This window comes from Durio zibethinus, unplaced genomic scaffold (assembly GCF_047325235.1).
Source record: "Durio zibethinus cultivar Kanyao isolate XHJ-2024 unplaced genomic scaffold, ASM4732523v1 HiC_scaffold_3, whole genome shotgun sequence".
In the NCBI taxonomy this organism is placed as follows: Eukaryota; Viridiplantae; Streptophyta; class Magnoliopsida; order Malvales; family Malvaceae; genus Durio; species Durio zibethinus.
This window is the reverse complement of record NW_028323044.1, coordinates 9,160,236-9,165,235: the sequence shown is the minus strand read 5'-3', so window position 1 is coordinate 9,165,235 and position 5,000 is coordinate 9,160,236.

Sequence of the window (5,000 nt, the reverse complement as noted above, 5' to 3'; positions counted from 1 at the left end):
CATTTTTATGGCTTGTAAATTCATACAATGGTCCCCTAAGCCTTCACGTGAAGTTTCGTTGCAAGATGACTCGTTTTCTATTTTTCACGATTTTCGAAACTTTTTGCGGTTCGGGATTTTTTAGAATTTTTTCAGAAGGAGTTCTGGCCCCAAATTTTGTGGACGTGATCCTTCTATTTTTGTTGGCATGCACAAAAAAATTCAGCTAAAAACTCGAACCGGAGAAGATTTCGTGACCGTTTGAAAAAAGTGTCCCCATTTCAGACACTTTAACGGCTACTGGCAGCAAACCTGTAAAATCTCAAACGCTCTTTAAGGGGGTGTGAGTTCTCAGAGGTTTGATGAGGGATAGGGGGCCAACACAAGGGCCAAGTACCAGCACCCATCGCACGTCATGTGCGCACACCCCCCCGGCCCCCCTCCCAATCGCCGGAACCCCAATGCCGCCGGTCAGGTTCTCCGGCGGTACTCCGGCGATGCTCCGGCGATGCTGTCCCGAGTGAAAAAAATGCGGCACCAGCACATGCTGGAGCCAAGCATGGGCACCGTGGCTCAAAATCGAACTTCGGCCAAGGCCTCGACCATCAATGGCACATGATGACGCATGGTGATGGCACATGCATCGACCATCATCGGCATAGGCTGCCCTTCGGTACGGGCACTTGCCTCGACCGCCATCGGCACAAGCTGGGCCCTGGTGTGGGTTGTTGCCTCGATCACCAGCGGCAGATGCTGAGCCTTGGTGCGGGCGGTTGCCCCGATAACCATCGGCACACCCTGGGCCCTGGAGCGGCCGGTTGCCTCGATCACCATCGGCAAAAGCTGGGCCCTGGTGCGGGCGCTTGCCTCGACCACCATCGGCACACGCTGGGCACTGGTGCGGGCGCTTGCCTCGACCACCATCGGCACACCTGGGCCCTGGTGCGGGCGCTTGCCTCGACCACCATCGGCACACGCTGGGCACTGGTGCGGGCGCTTGCCTCGACCACCATCGGCACACGCTCGGCCCTGGTGCGGTCGGTTGCCTCGAGCACCATCGGCACACGCTGGGCCCTGGTGCGGGCGCTTGCCTCGACCACCATCGGCACACGCTGGGCCCTGGTGCGGCAGGTTGCCTCGAGCACCATCGGCACACGCTGGGCCCTGGTGCGGTCGGTTGCCTCGACCACCATCGGCACACGCTGGGCCCTGGTGCGGGCGCTTGCCTCGACCACCATCGGCACACGCTGGGCCCTGGTGCGGCAGGTTGCCTCGAGCACCATCGGCACACGCTGGGCCCTGGTGCGGTCGGTTGCCTCGATCACCATCGGCACACGCTGGGCCCTGGTGCGGGCGGTTGCCTCGACCACCATCGGCACACGCTGGGCCCTGGTGCGGCAGCTTGCCTCGAGCACCATCGGCACATGCTCGGCCCTGGTGCGGTCGGTTGCCTCGACCACCATCGGCACATGCTGGGCCCTGGTGCGGCAGGTTGCCTCGACCACCATCGGCAGCCTCGACCACCATCGGCACACGCTGGGCCCTGGTGCGGGCGGTTGCCTCGACCACCATCGGCACACGCTCCGCCCTGGTGCGGTCGGTTGCCTCGAGCACCATCGGCACACGCTGGGCCCTGGTGCGGCAGGTTGCCTCGACCACCATCGGCACACGCTGGGCCCTGGTGCGGGCGCTTGCCTCGACCACCATCGGCACACGCTGGGCCCTGGTGCGGCAGGTTGCCTCGACCACCATCGGCACACGCTGGGCCCTGGTGCGGGCGCTTGCCTCGACCACCATCGGCACACGCTGGGCCCTGGTGCGGGCGCTTGCCCCGACCACCATCGGCACACGCTGGGCCCTGGTGCGGCAGGTTGCCTCGACCACCATCGGCACACGCTGGGCCCTGGTGCGGGCGGTTGCCTCGAGCACCATCGGCACACGCTCGGCCCTGGTGCGGTCGGTTGCCTCGAGCACCATCGGCACACGCTGGGCCCTGGTGCGGCAGGTTGCCTCGACCATCATCGGCAGCCTCGACCACCATCGGCACACGCTGGGCCCTGGTGCGGGCGCTTGCCTCGACCACCATCGGCACACGCTCGGCCCTGGTGCGGTCGGTTGCCTCGAGCACCATCGGCACACGCTGGGCCCTGGTGCGGCAGGTTGCCTCGACCACCATCGGCACACGCTGGGCCCTGGTGCGGGCGGTTGCCTCGAGCACCATCCGCACACGCTGGGCCCTGGTGCGGGCGCTTGCCTCGAGCACCATCCTGGGCCCTGGTGCGGCAGGTTGCCTCGAGCACCATCGGCACACGCTGGGCCCTGGTGCGGCAGGTTGCCTCGAGCACCATCGGCACACGCTGGGCCCTGGTGCGGGAGCTTGCCTCGAGCGCCATCGGCACACGCTGGGCCCTGGTGCGGCAGGTTGCCTCGAGCACCATCGGCACACGCTGGGCCCTGGTGCGGTCGGTTGCCTCGAGCACCATCGGCACACGCTGGGCGCTGGTGCGGGCGCTTGCCTCGACCAGCATCGGCACACGCTGGGCCCTGGTGCGGCAGGTTGCCTCGATCACCATCGGCACACGCTGGGCCCTGGTGCGACAGGTTGCCTCGAGCACCATCGGCACACTATCGGCCCTGGTGCGGGCGGTTGCCTCGACCACCGTCGGCACACGCTGGGCCCTGGCGCGGGCGCTTGCCTCGAGCACCATCGGCACACGCTGGGCCCTGGTGCGGGCGGTTGCCTCGAGCACCATCGGCACACGCTGGGCCCTGGTGGGTTTAGGCACATCTTCAAATTTCTGCCGTGCCAATGCCATTTTTATGGCTTGTAAATTCATACAATGGTCCCCTAAGCCTTCACGTGAAGTTTCGTTGGAAGATGACTCGTTTTCTATTTTTCATGATTTTCGAAACTTTTTGCGGTTCGGGATTTTTTAAAATTTTTTTATAAGGATTTTTGGCCCCAAATTTTGTAGGCATGATCCTTCTATTTTTGTTGGCATGCACAAAAAAATTCAGCTAAAAACTCGAAGTAGAGAAGATTTTGTGACCGTTTGAAAAAAGTGTCCCCATTTCAGACACTTTAACGGCTACTGGTAGCAAACCTGTAAAATCTCAAATGCTCTTTAAGGGGGTGTGAATTCTCAGAGGTTTGATGAGGGATAGGGGGCCAACACAAGGCCAAGTACCAGCACCCATCGCACATCATGTGCGCACACCCCCCCGGCCCCCCTCCCAATCGCCGGAACCCCAATGCCGCCGGTCAGGTTCTCCGGCGGTACTCCGGCGATGCTCCGGCGATGCTCCGGCGATGCTCCGGCGATGCTGTCCCGAGTGAAAAAAATGCGGCACCAGCACATGTTGGAGCCAAGCATGGGCACCGTGGCTCAAAATCGAACTTCGGCCAAGGCCTCGACCATCAATGGCACATGATGGCGCATGGTGATGGCACATGCATCGACCATCATCGGCATAGGCTGCCCTTCGGTACGGGCACTTGCCTCGACCGCCATCGGCACAAGCTGGGCCCTGGTGTGGGTTGTTGCCTCGATCACAATCGGCACATGCTGAGCCTTGGTGCGGGCGGTTGCCTCGAGCACCATCGGCAGACCCTGGGCCCTGGTGCGGTCGGTTGCCCCGATAACCATCGGCACACGCTGGGCCCTGGGGCGGGCGCTTGCCCCCAGCACCATCGGCACACGCTGGGCCCTGGTGCGGGCGGTTCCCTCGACCACCATCGGCACACGTTGGGCCCTGGTCCGGGCGGTTACCCCCAGCACCATCGGCACACGCTGGGCCCTGGTGCGGGCGGTTGCCCCCAGCACCATCGGCACACGCTGGGCCCTGGTGCGGGCGGTTGCCCCCAGCACCATCGGCACACGCAGGGCCCTGGTGCGGGCGGTTGCCCCGAACACCATCGGCACAAGCCGGCCCTTGGTGCGGGCTCCTGGCTCGACCACCATCGGCACACGCTGGGCCCTGGTGCGGGCGGTTGCCTCGAACACCATCGGCACACGCCGGCCCTTGGTGCGGCCGGTTGCCTCGACCACCATCGGCACACGCTGGGCCTTGGTGAGGGCGCTTGCCTCGACCACCATCGGCACACGCTGGGCCCTGGTGCGGGCGCTTGCCTCGACCACCATCGGCACACGCTCGGCCTTGGTGCGGGCGCTTGCCTCGACCACCATCGGCACACGCTGGGCCCTGGTGCGGGCGGTTGCCTCGACCACCATCGGCACACGCTCGGCCCTGGTGAGGGCGCTTGCCTCGACCACCATCGGCACACGCTGGGCCCTGGTGCGGGCGCTTGCCTCGACCACCATCGGCACACGCTCGGCCTTGGTGCGGGCGGTTGCCTCGACCACCATCGGCACACGCTGGGCCCTGGTGCTGGCGGTTGCCTCGAACACCATCGGCACAAGCCGGCCCTTGGTGCGGGCGGTTGCCTCGAGCACCATCGGCACACGCTGGGCCCTGGTGCGGGCGGTTGCCTCGACCACCATCGGCACACGCTGGGCCCTGGTGCGGACGGTTGCCTCGAGCACCATGGGCACACGCTGGCCCTTGGTGCGGGCTCTTGCCTCGACCACCATCAGCAGAAGATGGCCCCTACGTCGAACACCATCGATACATGCCGGGCCTTGGTGTGGGCACATGCCTCGAGCTGGTGCGGGCGGTTGCCTCGACCACCATCGGCTCACGTTGGCCCTTGTTGCGGGCACATGCCTCGACCACCATCGGCACCTGCGCACCCTCGGTGTGGGATTTGCTTGTTTGGAAAAAGTGTCCCCGTTTCAGACATTTTAACGTCTACTGGTAGCATATCTGTAAAATCTCTAATGCTCTTTAGGGGGTGGTGGTCCGGCACCCCCTCTCCCCCCCCCCACGGGGGGAGTAGGTGTGCGCGATGGGCCTCCCATTGCGTGCACCCCGGCCAACGTCCCTCGAACGAAATACAGGGCGTGCATGCCTTCCGGCGATTTTTGTCCGGCGACTGGTTGCTCCGGTGACCGGCAGGCGCC